This window comes from Equus caballus, chromosome 15 (assembly GCF_041296265.1).
Source record: "Equus caballus isolate H_3958 breed thoroughbred chromosome 15, TB-T2T, whole genome shotgun sequence".
Taxonomy (NCBI): domain Eukaryota; kingdom Metazoa; phylum Chordata; class Mammalia; order Perissodactyla; family Equidae; genus Equus; species Equus caballus.
This window is the reverse complement of record NC_091698.1, coordinates 65,429,224-65,447,016: the sequence shown is the minus strand read 5'-3', so window position 1 is coordinate 65,447,016 and position 17,793 is coordinate 65,429,224. Positions and strand designations below refer to the sequence as shown.

Sequence of the window (17,793 nt, the reverse complement as noted above, 5' to 3'; positions counted from 1 at the left end):
AGAGAGGGAGAGAAACAAAGCTGAGAGTGGTGACTGTGATTGGTCTGCTGAGGTAAAGCCAGTCAAGAAAAAAATGTTAGGAAATGAGTAATGCAAAGAGCTAATGTGGTAGTGTCAATTGATTGTAGGGTCAAAAATGGAGGAATAAGCTGTAAAAGTGGTAGTGTGAGCGATGCTTGAAATTGAGATTAAAAAAAGAATGCAACCATCGCAAATGACAATATCTTCGGTCTGATCATAGACGTGGGTAGCTGATATGGGTTAGAAGACAAGATAATTGGAGGTAAGGAGACTCAGGATACAGGAAAGGTCATTTTGTGGATATTGAAATCATAAATTATAAAGACAGGAATGGTAGTGGAGGAGGGTTAAGGGGTACTAAAATCTTCACTGAAGGGAGTCGGAGCACTTGCCAAAAGGCCAGCAGATGACTGAAGCAGGGAAGGTTAGTGCAAGTGTTATCTGATTGTATGCACTCCAATGGAGCCGGCCTATAAGGGAAGTAGGAAGAAAAATTATCTGAAAGGAGCAGTGAAGAACAAGGACGATACCTAGTCAACATTTGTGTCCAGTGGCACATGAAGGAGGTGAGAGAGACAATACAGTCACCATTTGAGAACACGATAAGGGCAAGCAGTGCCTTCAAGGAAGAGCTAAATTTTAATTATAGCAAGAAGTTAAACTGAACCTTAAGATAAGAAATTGAGGATTCAAAGGGCTTTATTAATGACAGACTCCGCATTACGAAGACAGAATTTGGAGTTTCAAGCTTTGATGTGCAATCATGTCAGCGCAGGGGTTGTACAAAGCTTAGGGAGTTGAGAGCCCAGGTAATGAAGAACATTAAATCCTGTGCTTTTGAAGTTGAGGGAGGTAAATAGAACTGAAGGGAACAAAGGAAATAGTCCTGATAATCTCTTGGAAGGAGGTAGATAATCAGTTCAATCAAATACTATTTAATAGGTGACTGGTCTTCGGTACTTTCCTGTGAGACAAAGACTGGGGAGAGCAGCCCAGGAGAGAGTGGTTGTCCTGCCAGGAGCCATGCAGCATGAGGAGGAATGATTGTAAAGAGAATCCTTTCCTTTAACATATCTTTGACATAACTATTTTCCTGTAACCAATATCACTCAGCTCATTAAATTTTAAAATTAATATACATCCCAAAGAGAAGTGTTCTTCTAAATGAAATGACCATGGAGGACATTGAATGCTTCCCAAATTCCAAAATGAAAAAAACCTTAATTCTTCTGTTCTAATTCCAGCCTGGCCAAAGGAGGAAGAGATTCGTTCACTATGTTTCCTCTATCTTCCCTTGGTTCTCTAAGATGATGACAATTTCTAAGGAAATTCCTTGAAGTAATTTGCCCTCAAAATTAAAATCAAAGTCACTTGACATTTCTGAAGCATCCTAGAAGCTTTTAATTCATGTTCTCTCTACCTTTACTTTACTTTCACTTTTTCTTTTTGAAGAGGACAATGATTTTTGAGATTATCTGACTCTGAAACTTTGTTCTAAGACCTTACTCTAGTATTTTTCTGGCCTTTGTTTCAAAGGCTAAAAATTTAAATTAAGCATCCTAATCAATTAAAAGCTTCTGATCCTCAGGGAAAAAAAATACACTGTTTTTACCAAAAATCATCAAGAGCTAAAGAACTAAGAACCAGGAAACTGATGATTAAAAAGACTTTGAACCACCAGGACTTTCAGTTCATTTTGGAGAACTCACGTACTTAAAGCACCTCTGATCCTTTTTATGTTGATGCTCTCCAGGGACACAGTGCTCACCACAGAGCAGCAGATCTGTGAGCTTTCACTGACGTTACACCATTAAGTATATAGATTTTCATTAGGTTATTTTTGTGGTAAAAAGTAGTACTTAAAGTTTAGGAAAATCTTTTTGCTGTTGTTCCTTTTGTTTTTAGTGTAAAATATATTTGGCTTTTTAATGGGTTTTGTCTCTTATTAAAGTCTTGCTGTCCCTTAAAAAGAGTGGCTCGGGTATGTTTCCCTCTTGTCACTTCCATGATTATAGAAGTAATAAAAGTGCTTTGCATAAAATTTAGAATGACACAGAAAAATGAAAAATAGGTACAACATACATTAGCACTTATTTTTAACTTATTTCACATTTACTTGATGATCATTCTAGAAATGAAAATAGAATCCTGTATTTTTGATGGCTTGTATATATGGAATGTCTCCTCATCCCCCTCCATATCTTAACCTCATATTTATTAATATGTTGTGTAGAATTGTCTTATTTGTCTCTATTCATTCATTACATGCTATTATTGTCAGTCTGTTTAAGGCCCTTTGTTGACTACTTATTAGTCTTTCTATCTATTTCTTCATACCATTTTGTCTTCTCTTCCCATTCCAAATCCTGTTTCTATCGTAACATGAGTTTTTATCCTTCAGTGTGTTTATCTTTAAGTTTTATGTGCTTATTTGTATGCATGTGTATAAATAGATAAGATATGGGATTGACTTACGTGTTTGTTTTACATTTCTTATTTACTTACATCCATTCTGTTTCTCACTTTCTTGCATGTAGCCATATTTTTTAAGGGCCCATCTATATTGCTATAAATAAATCTAGTTAATTTTTTTCTGATTTCTGTACAGTATTCCATCTAATGTATCCACCACATTCTACTTATCCTTTTCCTTAGAATAGCTACCAAGTTGGCTCCCAATCTTGGTGATAAATGTTCTTTATGCTTCTTTGTGCTCCTATGTGAGAGATTCCCTGAAGTATGAAATCCCAGGAGGGGAATTTCTGGGTTCCAGGGAACACACATACTTAGTTTCATTAAGTACTGCCAAGTACTCCAAAATGATCCTACCAATTATATTCACATCAGCTCTGATGGCATGTTAGTATTAGTAATTATCTATTTATAACAGCATTGCAATTGCACATTATTGTCATTATTTCAATGTAAAGAAATTAATTTTGATATCGAAACTGGAAATTTTAATATGAATGTGGACCTGAATAGGCAAGAAATTCTTGGGTTTTATTTTCTTCATTCACTATCCTCAGACCAGACTTTCATGCTTTGCTCAACTGCATCTGCAATAGTTAACTTCAAACTTCTGTTAATTTCTACTTTTGAAGTTTATAAATTGTGCTTCTCTTATAGTGCAATGTTCTTTTAAGCTAGTGTTCCTGTTTTGATTATGGTCATTAGCATGTGAAAATATGTATGTGGTGCTAAATTCCCCAGTGTCAGGTAAGATTTAGGGAAATACCAACATGTATAAGTCCTGATGCCTTTAATCATGATAAAAGCCTTTGTTTATAGGAAGAAAGAATTCAACTTTGTGATTTATAATTAAATATAAGCAAATAATGCAAAAGATCCCAATTTTTTATTCTTCAGAAAGTAACAGTAATGTAGCTGAAGTCTGAGATTTCTGGTTTGTTAGGGTAGCATTTGTCTTGGGAATGTTTGTGTTCTCTGGACAATGGCTTTTATTTTTTTAGGTGCATGTACATCAAAATTGCCCTCCTGTCTGGAAAAACATGTTCTTACATTTAAGATTCCCATAAAAAAAGTTATTTTGCAGGACAGTATCAAAGACTGTCCCTTTAATTTTGATTGATCGTTGGAGTTAAGATTTTATAATTCATAATTCAAATACTGAGGTAAGGGGCTGGGAAAAAAAATGGGTCAAATTTAAAAAAGAATAAAAGAACAAGTTGGAGACTCAGAAATACTGCTCAGCTATTCTTTTTGGGGGGTAACTTTTTGCTCCAAAATTGCCATCGTATCTTGAATAATGAAAGTCTTTTTAAGAATGATTACAAATTGGGTCATTTAAATTCATTCATGCTATGGTTCTTGACATGAGGACAATTTGCTATAAGAATTGAGATAAAAGAATTCTTGAATTTCTGAGTTAATTAATCTCAAAAACTTTAAGTATCTGAAAGTTCTTATACTTCCATTTTGTCCGGGGGCAGGGAGTGTTTCAGCATAGAGGAAAGTAATAGATAGGAGAGTTCACAATGCCTCACACAAAACAGCTTATCAATAAACATTTGTTGAATGACTAAGTATGAGAGAATGTTTATTATAATGGGACAAATTTATGGCCAGCATTAGAGTGTTAACACAAGGATGAGAGATGAGGCTTTGGACATTTAATCGTTTTAAGGCCACACTCTCAAAATGCAAGGGATCCACCCACCAGGAGGATAGAAGGTATTTGTAGTTTCCTGGAATCCAGATTAAAAAAAAAAAGTGTCTCACAGGAAAAGAAAATTGATCATACCTTGGGAAAACTTAAAACTTCAAATTTATGCTAACCTCTTGGTGTCAGGAATACAAAGCCAAGAAACTAATATAAAAATAGCCCTTGGACACATGTCAAATACAAACAGAAATGCACATAGAGGGCTATTCACACATCCCAAGTCACATGCGATTCCTTCAGGAAAAAACCTGGATGAAAACAAATTTGAACTCAAATAATACAAAGCATAAACAGAGGCAGCTGACCAAAAGCAGCAAACAAACATAAAAGGGGAAAATTAACACACAAATTCAAATAAGACAGGAACTAATTTTAAAAAGGTTAAAAAATAAGTATATTTTAATGACTTGTTCTAAAAGATGGGTCTAAATATAAGGCAAATTTGAAAATTAAAGGAAACTTGTAGAGATAAATGATGCAGTAATTGAGCTTTGAAATTCACTAGAGGAATTAGTAGCAAATTAACAATGGCTGAAGAGCTAATTTGTGAACCAGAGATGGATTTGAAAAAAAAAAAAAACTTTTTTAAGCAGAATAGAGCATGTAAAATGAAGAGATTTTAAAATATTTAAAGAAAGATTAATAGACGTGGAAGTTGAGAGATGTAGAAGATAGAATGAAAAAATGAAGTCCAACAGATTTTGCTGAAGGAAAGAACAGAGAATGAGGGAAAGGCAATATTTGAAGGATTAAATGAAATAACCTCAACAATGTGCCTATTACTAGAAGTGCTCAAAAAAATGGCAATTCCCTGTGCCTCTTCCCCACTATTTCTTGCTTTCTAATTAAAGACAAACTAAATTAAAATTTAAGACTATTTTTATACGTGCTCCCACAGACTGGTTTCATAGTTTGTGCCCAGGATTCTATAGACGTTATTAGTTCATCTTCATATGGATGCTAGCAAACTGCTTTATTACTTCCATTTATCAGAAGAAGAGACTAAAAATTCAGAAAGGATAATAATTTGCATGAAATCACGCAGCTGGGATTCAAATCTAATATATTTTACTCCGAAGAATTGTTTTTTGCTTCTCATCTGCAATTTTCTAATATTAATTGCTATATTAAATAGCCAGAAAGTTACTACATCAAGTAAGGCTCATGGAATAAGGACGTCTATATAAAACAATGCAAAGTTCTTTATTGGAAGTAGAAATATGGAATAAAAAGAAGCATGGATTATGTATAGAATATGTTGAATATAGAAAATCTTCCAAAATTGCTGTACGGTTGTTAAATGGAAAAATCATTTTCCAGATATTTCATAAGAAATAATTCATCCTGAGACAATTTTTTCCTCTTTGCTATGTCAGAATTATAATGCTCTATAAACAAGGTTTCTAATGGATTTGCTGGCAGCCCCTTAAGCTATTCAGTGAATGCTACAATAGACAATGTGTGTTCTGGCTTGCTTTAATCACTTATGAAAATTTTTGTTGTGCTTGCTCAGTGTGACAATGTTTGCTTTCAAACTAGAGTCAAAACAAAAGGCTTTCATGCAATCCTATATACACTTAGCCTCCCAGCTCTGTCCTAAGTGTACGTGTGTCCATTCCATTCATCCATCCATTTCTTCAATATTGTGCAACATCTATCTGCTAAGCATTGTATTTATTCCTGAGGATATTAGAGTAAATATGAAAAAATAGTTCTCATCTCATGTAGTGAAAGGGAAAAAATTAAGAAGTGAAAGAAATAATTAAATTTGATTGTTATAAAAGAAACAAGGTGCTGACCTTATTTGGGGTTGACCAATTTTTTAAAAAATTATTTTATTGAGGTCAGATGGGTTTATAACATTGTGTAATTTCAGGCGTACGTTATATAAGGGTTTCTATATAGACTGCATCTTGCTCACCTCCAATAGTCTAGTTTTTATCCATCACCATACTTATGTGTCCTTTCACCCTCCCCTCATGTCTTTCCCCTCTGATAACCACTAATCTATCTTTCTTATCCATGTGTTTATCTTCCATACATGAGTGAAATCATATGGTGTTTGTCTTTCTCTGTCTGGCTTATTTCATTTTACATAATACCCTCAAGGTCCATCCATGTTGTTACAAATGGGATGATTTTGTCTTTTTATGGCTGAGTAGTATTCCATTGTATATATATACCACACCTTCTTTATCCATTCATCAGTTGATGGGCACTTGGGTTACTTCCATGTCTTGGCTGCTGTGAATGATGCTGCACCGAATATAGGGGTGCATAAATCTCTTTGCATTGTTGATTTCATGTTCTTTGGATAAACACCCCAGTAGTGGGATAGCTGGATTATATGGTATTTCTATTTTTAATTTTTTGAGAAATCTCCATACTGTTTCCATAGAGGCTGCATCATTTTGCATTCCCACGAGCAATGTATGAGGGTTCCCTTTTCTCCACCTTCTCTCCAACATTTGTTATTTTTTATCTTGGTAATTATAGCCATTCTGATGAGTGTAAGATGGTATCTCATTGTAGTTTTTGTTTGCACTTCCCTAATAAATAGTGATGCTGAACATCTTTTCATGTGCCTGTTGGACCTATTTTTAATAAGATGATTAAAGCACAGCTTTCTAAGTACTGATCCTGAAGACCTGAAGCCAATTTTCTCCAAATCTTTTCCATATCAGTGGACATTACTCTGCCAGCCCTGATGACAATAGCTTAATAACTCCATTATAAGCTTGGGGCAGCTTCATCACATGGCCACCAAATGCCTCTAGGCAGGCTGGACTTAAATGTGGTTAGGTCAGAGTGAAGCATTTCAGTAATGAGCAACATGTCTAGGTTTAATTTTCTCTCTCTACCCTTGCTTCTTCTGTTTTCCTCATCATTACTTTATTTTCCTCCCTTCCAAAGTATCATTTTTATTGTGCTCTACTCCTTCACCCACTCTCTAACCTTGATTTCAGTCTTGGGACCCACCTCACTGCTCTGTGTGTGTGTATAGCAGAAGCTCCTTCCTATCTCCACATCTTTCCTCAGGCTTTCCCTCCCACCTGGAAGGGGTCTCTCTATTTAGCCCAGTCCCATTTTCCTTCAAAGTCAATTTACTCAAAAAAACATTGAAAAGCAGAACTCAGAATCTACTCATTCATTCATCCATTCCTTTATTCGACACACACCTGTTAACACCAGGCAATGTGCCAGACTCTAAGAAAATAACTCTGAGGGGCCAGCCCCTTTGGCCAGGTGGTTAAGTTTGCGGTCTCTGCTTCAGCTGCCCAGTGTTTCAAGAGTTAAGATCCTGGGCACCGCCATGGCACTGCTTGTCAAGCCATGCTGAGGCAGCATCCCACATAGCATAACCAGAAGGACCTACAACTAGAATATACAACTATGTACTGGGGGGCTTTGGTGAGAAGAAGAAGAAGAAGGAAAACAGAAAAGAAGATTGGCAACAGATGTTAGCTCAGGTGCCAATCTTTAAAAAAAAAAAAGAAAGAAAATAACTGTGAAGAAAATGAAGAGAATATACCATGAAAATAATTTGTAAGAGTTGGTGAGAAACACTCAAACAGGTACTCAAGTAATTCAAAACAAGAATAAATTTTGCATGTCTCAAGAGACTTGTCATAGGAAATAACTAGGATTATTTACAATCACTTGTGAAACATTACACATATTCCAAGGAAATGGTAATTTGTTTTTTAATAAAAATCATAAAATATACACACAGAAACTGCCATACTTATTTTCCCATTACCATAGACTTAAATATATTTCTCTTTTTATCTCAAATTAATCAAATCAATTTTATCAAATTAATACCATTAGTGAATCGTGACATATTTAGTGTTGCAACCAGCATTGTTTAAAAAATGAAATTGATTAGAACAGGATAGAAAATACTATATCATATGGTATGTGCTAAATGTAAATGTTATTCATAAATCTTTTACTTCAGGCACACGTGTACCTGGTTGCAATGCAAAATTAATTTCTTTGGTGTGAGTCAGAGCTAGTAAAGTTTTAAAGTCACTGTATTAAAGGCTGCCTAGGAAGTCATCCTAACTGAGCTCAGACAAACTTCATTTATACAGTAATAACTGAGGGGTTGGTCATTTAATCCATTTGCACATTAGGGCCTCAATCTATAAAAAAGATTATAGACCCTATTGTCTACCAAAGTTAAGAGTTCTTATTAACACAAAATTCCTCCACTCAGATTAATGTAAAAAAGGATATTCGTCAGTTGGCTAAAAGTTTCACTTTAAGAATAGTTTTCTTGTTGTTATTGATGTGTTGTCAAGGAAGATTGCACAAAACAGCTGTCATCGGTTAGAAACTTTGTGCTCACCACCTCTGTCGATTAGCCAGAAGTAAATTTTAGTTTTCTTATAAGGGCAGGACCTTGTCTTTCTACTAACCATAGCGCCTACCCCAGTGCCTGCCATTTAGTGAGTGAATAGTTGTTAAATGAAAGACTCATTCAACCAGTCCATTGATTATAAACAGTTTTGGGGGTTTTTTCACTGTGCTAAAAATATGCTAAACTTCCTAAATTTTTTTTATAATTTATGTTATATGTTATTTAGCTTATATTTCAATTCCAAATTAGTGTGGGAGGGTCTAAACTAACGAGGTTTCAATGTACATACTGCACAAACGTGGAGACAATGTGCGATGAACATAAAAATCATGTGACTGCAAAATACAGAGCTCCTAGATAATAAATGGGACACAGCAGGCAACTGATAAATGCTTATTGACTTGATTTTTGATTTGACAGGTGAGGTAGAGAGTGAAGGCACTTACACAATCCATCCACTTTTGCGTTTACTTCATTCCCACCAGAGAGAACATGGCCCTCTGGTCTTACTGTGCATCTAAGTTTGTGGGCTTACATATTTAAATATGCTTGAAATTTTTAACTGGTTTCATAACCAAAGTTATATCCAACTAATAACTCTTACATATATTTCCTGTAAATGAAAAGCACACATGATATATCAATATGCTTAATGCAGTTCACAAATAATCTCCCTGATCATGATTCTTGTGTTGAAGCCAGATAAGTAACTTCCTCTAGCACCCAGAGAAAATGGTAAGTACGAGTAAAATCTCTGCCTTCTGTGTTTTCCAGTGGTCAAGAAGACATTTCTTCTGATACTTTATCAACTGAAATTAAAAGAAGTGGATCTAAAAACCCTAACTGGAAATGAATATGACTGATCCAGTTTATGTAGAAGCAGCTTACCATGCCAGCTTTAGAGCAGACTGGAAGAGACACAGTTCTGAACAGCAATCTTGAGGAATATCCAAGGTTAAGGATAAAGGCAGAACTTCTTTATTTGCTAAGGGGAAAAAAATCATGCAAAAGACCATTTGTGAATATTTTATTCAGGCAAAAATATACGTATGTGTTGCTTTTTATTTGTTTCATAGTAATCTTTATTTTACTGTATTTTATTGGCTATTCTTAAGAGGCAAAAGAATCTTTAATAAATAAATAGTGAAATTTTGCTTGAGTTTCTTAAAATGATAGGAATTTGATAAAGGGAAACTAAAAGGATTGAGAGATAAACATTAACGTTTTGAGAGACAGAGGGGCTGGGCAATAAGACCATAGTTTAGTCATAAAACCACACCTAAGATCTCGCTAACTTAAACTTCTGCATTGGGTCCATATGCCAACATGTGGAGCAGGTGATGTTGAGAACAAGAGAAGTATCACAAGGAAAGAAACAGCTCCTAAACCTCGTCCCATTCAGAGTAAACATGTTCATGTTGTTCTCTGCTCCCTATTCTGTCCTCTGCAATCCAAATAAGGGAGGTATTGAGAATCAAGGGTAGGAAAGACCAAGTGCAAAGACATTACTTTGTTAGGCTAAGCATTGCAATCTCTATATTTAGGTGGTTTTTCTGTCTTTTAGGCTTACTCTGCTGGCTGCTGTAGGTTTGATCCTACCTAGAGGCTATCTTGGCCCATAAAAATTCTGGGGTTGTCTGCCTTGAATGAGCCCCTTTCTAGAGTTTGAGGAACAAGTTTCTTACACCTGCCTCTAGGGTGTGAAATGAAGCCAAGCACCCTAACCCAAGGACTGCACAGGGTTTGGGATCCAAGCATAACGTCAGAAAGAGCAAAGGGTTTGCGCTGGTCTTGCCTTTGGCTCTGCCCACTGCTCTAAAAGGTATTCAAACTATTTAGGAAGACACAATCTGCTCGCACAGGATCTGGGTTCTTAGCCAGATATTATCTCCATTCCAGCAGAGACCCAGCCATTCTCTCTGTATTTTTCCCAAAATACTGCTAGCAGCTTTGATCATCTGTTTTCCCCTGAGTTTATACTCGAAACTTTATGCCCAAGACGGAAGCAATTTCCGGTATTGTCATGTAGGGGCTGGTAATGTGTAAACATCCTAAAAGAATAAAGTGTTTGCCTCTGAATGAAATTGATTATTTTGAAATAAAACTCCTTTTGTTATTTTTACATTCCATACAAGAGATAAAAGGGCAGAAGTGTTTTGGGGTAATATATAGTATTCCTAAAACTTTGCTCCAAATAGTTCCATTGTTACTTTAACATATGTCCATTGTCTGTGCAAGCTTTGTGATGACTTTCTTCCTGCAGCCTCCATGAAGGAGAAAAGCCACTGAGAGTATATTAAATCACTGTTTCTTCAGTGACTGGGGTACAATTGTATCCCTGAATAACATTTTTTTCCTCTTTTTAGGATTTGTTCATCCAGTTTGCTTAACACCAATCTACACAGTAGCTAAACAACATACATACATAAATTATATATACATATGTACATTGTTTGGAGTTGAGTAAATTGGATATATATGTATGTATGTGTGTATATACACACATGCACACTCACAAATAAATAAGTACACACAGGAAGTTTAACATTCAAAATATTCTGTTACATATTTTGATAAATTGAGGGGAAACATTTTTGGAGATCTAAAAAAAACCTTATTGTATAGTTTTGTAAGAAAAATATATCCGTTATTCTATCCTAGAGTTGGCTCTAATTCCGCCTTTGGTATAGAGATCACCATGTGAAGTCAGCTAATATGACCAACATATTGAGAGCTTTCTAAGTGTCAGCTATTGTTCTAAATGTTTCATATGTATTATTTAAATCTTCTGACAACTCCATGAGGTAAGTGACGTAATTACTCCAATTTTATCATTAAGGAAATGAGGCTTAGAGAGGTGAAGTAACTTGCCCAAGGACACAGGAGTAGTAAGTGATGGAGCTGAGGATGAGTGTACAGTCCATAAAGCATGCATTCTAGCACAGGATGCTCTGCGTACCAATCACTTGACCTTTAAAATTTCCCTTGTTTTTTTCTGAATCTCAGGTTTCTTACTCAGAAAATAAAGATATCCTGAGAATTGAGTAAGAAGGCATAGTAAAGCATTGCAAAAACTTTCAGTTACACTGTTAGGAACTACTATATCTGAGATGTTTCTATTTTCACACTACACTACTATAATGTTTTTTTCTGGATCCTTTCCTTTTTGAGTTCCTCATGGCTGCCTCTTTCAAGAGTTTCAAATGTAGTGCAAGTCTATGAAACTTACCGTAAGCCTTCCAACGTCAGCAAACAGGCAAACTGCATAGAGTAGCAGGTTAATAGGTTTTGAGTGGTGTAGGCTGTTCATTTTCCATTTGCAAAGATGGGAGGGACAGAGAAGGAAAGTACAGGAATGGAGGGCAAGTGGTGTAGCTCTTCTATAGACAGACATTGAATTATCCCCCTCATATTCCACTCTTCAATACCTTTTCCCCTTCTACTTTCAATGACACCTGTTCACTCTGAATTTAAGACTCTGGGATTCTTCCTGGTTCTATTCTATTCTGGACTGCAACTTTATCACTTTATTTAATCTGGTAACAGGCTCAATATTTTCTTCATATCTTCCAAAGATATATTAAAATCTCCTTTCTTTTAATGGTGACCTCCCTGTTATATTTATTATTATAGATTTATATTATCTCATTTTATTGGGGTCTTACAAGAGAGGGGAGACAAATAGTTGGGCTCCCGCCACAAACTTGAAATCGAAGCTCCTTATTTACATTTCTTCTTAAAAACAGGTGACAATACATCGATTTTAAGAGACAAAAGATTGATAGCGTTGAAATAGGATTAAAACATGCCCCTTTAGCCTAGGGATTATTTTGAGCTAAAGGTACTTAAAAAAACAGCAGGTGCAAGAAGGGTGCTCTGACCCTCCCCCTTTTCCTTACTGAAAGAAGTGATAAACTCTCACATAGATGTCCTTCTACAGCAGGAGGGAAGTGATATTCTTATAACCACGGACAGGAAGTTGAAGCTGAGAGAATTCTGTACAAACAGACCTTGTTAAAATCATTCTTATCTTCCTTTAGCCTCCCCATATGTTTTAGTTACTTTTCCACAATTGCCTCTCTCTTCAACCCAGTATAAAAACATTTAGATTTTACCACTTCTTTGCGTCTTCATTTCCTTATTAGGGCTCCCAGGCCATGTAAAACAGAATAAATTTGTATGCTTTTCTCCTGTTCACTTGCCTTACGTCAATTTAATTCTCAGCCCCAGTGGAAAACTAAGAAGGTAGAGGTAAAATTTTGCCTCCTCTACAGCATCAGGTATTGTGTGGCATACCAGCATTGTCTCACTCACAGTTTGGGAAATACCGCCTGCCTGCTGAGAGCTCTGGTTCTTTGCAGATGTGTCATCTTGTCAATATGTGGACCCCTCAATGGCACATAGGATGTCTTACTTTACTTTCTGTCATTTGGCCCTCAAAAAAGGGCACTTGGAATGTTTGATGCTTTTTGGTTAAATGGATGAGACTAAAAGGGAGAGTAACAAATAACAACAGGTTTTGTGAATCAGAGAGAATACTCACATTTTCCCATTATAGCTCCGCAAGTACCGTCATTTATGTCCTCAGCTGCAGTGTTTGCTTATTCACTACTTCAGGCAGTGATCTTTTCCATGATGCAAAATAGGAAGATTAAGGATTTTAGAATATTATCTAACTTGCTGCTTTTAAATAAAGATATTTGAGTGTGTCTGTAATAATTAACACCTTGATTATGTGTTTTTAACATTTCTAAATACTCAAATATACTTATCCTTGAATCTACCCTCAAAATAACCTCAGAAAGTAGGACAAGTATTTTTAACTCCAACTCATAAATGAAGAAGTTGGAGACTCTGCCAAGATTTTTAGTTAGCGGTTAATATGAAACTGAAATATAGTTTTTTGACTTCTGGGATGCAAGTTTTTATATTAATCTACACTTTTGTTCAACGATTAAACTTCGCATCTTGGGGATAATTTTCCTAGTCTTCAGCTTGAAAGGAGGAAGGCTTTCAACAGATGTGTGTGTGTGTGGAAATGGAAAGACTAAAAGCATAGAATGGAAAGAGATTCAAATGATAAATCATAGAGAAGGTTAGCGGAGAAATGACCCTGTCTCATAACTGCAGGGAAATTTCAGACTCAGCTAGTCTCTTCACAACCATGGACAGGAAGTCACAAGAACTGTAAGAGATGCCACTGCCAGCTTCAGGGCAGCATGTAAAAGGAAAGGACCTCTCTCTTCAGCCTAAACTTAGCGTGCGTTTAGACCAGCTTCTCTGCCTAGCCTTCATTTTACTCTCCTTTGTTTCACTCATGATGGGACCTTCAGGGAAAGCTATCAGATCAACCATGCAGTGAAGGCCTGCTTCTTTTCTTATGCCTATGCCAGCTGCTATGTGATAAATTCAATCAAAAAGAATAAAACATAGATGTCTCTGTCTCTTCAGGCAGGAGTCAAATAGGGATATTATTTAAGAAATGGTGAGCAGGGAAAACTATCATGTAATTTTCCCATACTCTTCTCTAATTATCACAGAATTATGAGATTTGAGACTTGGCCTAAAGAAAGTAAGGATAGGAAAAGGTAGGAAGGTACATTAATGCTTGAGGTATCTATAAGGAGTTGCTTCTAGAGAAAAATCATCTTGCCTTTGCCCTTTACTGATAAGACAGAGAAGAGAAGGAAAGAGAGAGAAAAGAATCAGCTACTCATTAAGAAAAAACCACTATGCCTCGAAAGAGGTTTACTGTACTTTGGTAGACAAGAAAACTGAAAATTATAGAAAAGGAGAGTTTAAAATTTCTAGATTATATTATTTCAGAACCCAAGGAAAGAGACTTTAATTGTGTTATTTCAAGAACTGTGATAGGCAAGTAAGGTGGATAAGGAAGAACATATATTTTTTTAACTTTCATGCTCATAAGTAGCCTTTATTTGATATGGACATATCCCTTATATTCAGTAGAGAAAGAACTTTCTCCTGGTAATTAACAGAAAATTCTGTTGGAGGACAAGTTTTCTGGGGGTGGTAATGTTCTAGTTAGTAAATTCATTTATATCACATTTTAATAAGAAAATTCAATTTTTTAAAAATTTAACAAACTAAATGACTTAGAAATGCAATTATGATTCATATAATATAATCCTTGTTAGTAGAATAACTTTTGCATTGGACACTATGTGCCTAGCAAGCTGTCAGATGCAGATAGCATCGGAGGAGAAGAGGAGGAAGTACAATCAACTATTGATACCTCATAGATCTACATCTATATTACTGAAACTTTGTTGTTGCCTTTAGAAGAGAATAAATCGGCACCCTGTAGTCTTGGTGAAAACTCTACAGACAGGGCCAAATGAAGCTTGAACATATGGACAAATACTTCCTAACGAGTGTAGCCTCCCCACATTTTTTATCCATTATCTTACCCACCTTTCGAGATCTAGCTCAAATTCTGTCTCCTTTGTAAAGATGTTCCTTATTACTCTGCTCTTTGCCCTCCACCACCCAAACCTGTCTGGATAGCATTTGTCTGGATCATTCATTTGGCGCTTAATATCTCTTCACTGTGATACCAATTCCCTTTTCTTGACAATGCTTTAAATCTTTAAATTTCTTATGTTGATTTTATCTCCCCTTTCCAAGGTGATCATAAACTCCTTAAGAGCTGGGATAATTTCTGATATTAATTTTATTCCCTACAAGAACTAGAATAATATTTTGTTCAATAAATACATGTTGATTTTTATTTTATTTGACAAAAGGTAGACAATGAGAGATAGTATATCAACAACGTGGTAAATTATTCACTGAGAGCTTAGAGAAGAGAGAAATCAATATGCACAGAAGTAGTTTAGGCAATCTTCAGGGAAAAGAAAAGACTTTAACTGGGCCCTGAAAGATGGAATAACTCGGAGGGAAGGTGCATGTGGGACGAGGCATCTCAAGTAACTTAACCACCATGCAATTTGAATGTAGCATGTACTTAAGACACCACTGCTGAAAGAAATGAGCTGTCTCCCAAGATGACACCATGAATAATTGTTAGATGGTTCAATATGATGTTAAGGATGAGACTTGGGGATGTAATGATTTGCCAGTAAAATCATGAATATTATGATGAGTTCTGAGCCTAAGATAAATTGGCTATGAAATTAATAAAGTTTAATAAATTCCACCTTTCTTTCCCCCTACATTTCATCAGAACTTTCTAGATGCTTGTAATTGTGGTTGAAATCAAATTATTTTTTGCTCCAGGAGAACACATGTGTTTATCAGCGTTCTGTAAGTAAATGTAGAGGTGAGATTATGAAGAGGAAAAAGTAGCAACAGTGAGGCTGTCTTAATCCGAGATTGGCCAGGGTGCTAAACACTCTCTTCAATCCATCATCCAGAGTTGTCCTATACGGAAGATTTGATTCTTTATCTAAACCGTATGTATCTTGAGTTATAATTTATGGGATATGATATTATGGTGAAATGCATCAGGATCCTAGCAAGAAATAGATGGCGCAATTAGCTGAAATTTGAGACACTCTTGCTACATTTATTTTTCTACCATCTTTGTCCTAAGACATGCTTCCCTCCATCAGTCCAATGCATAACATTTGCAATTAAAAAGCCTACCATGGTCAAATAGTCCTAGGAAATTCACCAAAATTTCTACATCCAGGGTCCATTAGGGATGAGGATAGGTGTCCAGCCCTCTCAGAGTTTGTAATATTCCTTGCATATTCTACCAGGAGAGGATTGAAATCTAGGGCTACAAGAGATCCACAAATTCTTTCTTTCCCTTAGTCAAGAAGTGTTATCTGGAAGTACTGAAGAGACTTTTCAATGAAAGTATAGCTTATGATTTCCAGTCTAGCACGTAAGGAGCTTAGAACGTGCTATTCCATCCTAACAACAAGTAAAAAGCTGGAGAAACTGAAAAATCAACAATTCTTCCTAGATCTGTCAGATAAGTGAGGTCACAGAACAAACCACTGACACAAAAATTAGGGAGATAGGCAGGTGGATACAGAGAATCACAATTTACTGGAGCAGAAACCTCAGGGAACCAGTGCTGGGGCAGGAAAACCTGAACTATCATTGCAGGAGGTGTAGTGTGGACAAGTCTTATAGTTAAAATCTCTAGGGTGACCTAGTGATACGGGAGCCCCCTTTATACACACACTTTTGTGAATTTTCCCTCTGGGAACTCTATCAGATTTTCACAATGAATATTGGAAAAAAATCTCCTCCTGCTTCCAGCAGGAGGAGGGAAAAAGTAACCATTTTGAAATATACCAGAACATGCTATTCTTAACAAGACCAGCTCTTAGGAGAAACTTGTTAACCAGAGCCTCATCTGCTGGGGTTTTATCAGAGCCTAAACTACCTAGGGTAAGGGAAATGCCGAATTCCAGCCTCCTCTAGCCATCCTGTTCCACCTAAGTGGGAAAAAAGGAAACTGAAAACACTGGTGAAGTTCACAGTTCAGGGACACAGACTCACCAAACCACTGAGACCTAGTAATAGCATTATAGAGCACCCCCACCCCCGCATTACCACTCCATTACTAAAGGCCCATTTAGGGCAGTTCCTTTTACCCAATACATCATGTCTGTCTTTGAGCAAAAAAAATTACGAGATATACTAAAAGGAAAAAACACAGTTTGAAGACTGAAAAAGCACTAGAGTCACATAACAGCAGGGATGCTGGAATTATCAGATCATGAATTTTTTTTAAATGATTAATATGCTAAGGGTTTTAATGGAACAAATAGACAACATGCAAGAATACATGGATACTGTAAAAGAGAGGAGGAAATTATAAGAAAGGATCAAAAAGAAATGATATAGATTAAAAACACTGTAAGAGATATGAACAATGCCTTTGATGGGCTCATTAGTAGTCTGGACATAGCTGAGGAAAGAATCTCTGAGTTTAAAAATATGAAAATAGAAACTTTCAAAATTAGAAAAGGAAAGAGCAAAAAGACTAAAAAAGAGAAAAAGTACAGAATTTCCAAGAACCGGGCATCAACTATAAAAGGCATGACATATTCATAATGGGTATATCAGAAGGAGAAGAAAGAGAAAAAGGGAAAGTAGTAATATTTGAAAAGCAATAATGATTGAGAATTTCCCCCAAGTTAATGTCAGACACAAAACCACAGATTCAGGAATCTTAGAGAACACCAAGTACAATTAATTCTAAGCATATTATATTCAA

At 35.9% G+C, this 17,793-nt stretch overlaps 1 long non-coding RNA gene across 1 annotated transcript in view; it reads right to left on the bottom strand.

Moving 5' to 3' along the window:
* Nucleotides 1-9,531: 9,531 nt before the first annotated feature.
* Nucleotides 9,532-17,793, bottom strand: part of LOC111768216 (uncharacterized) — a 43,682-nt gene continuing 35,420 nt past the window's right edge. The window contains exons 8-9 of the long non-coding RNA XR_002800396.2: nt 13,117-13,198; nt 9,532-9,558 (exon numbers count right to left, since the gene is read on the bottom strand). This is a non-coding gene — a long non-coding RNA (uncharacterized lncRNA). The remainder of the gene's footprint in view (nt 9,559-13,116; nt 13,199-17,793) is intronic.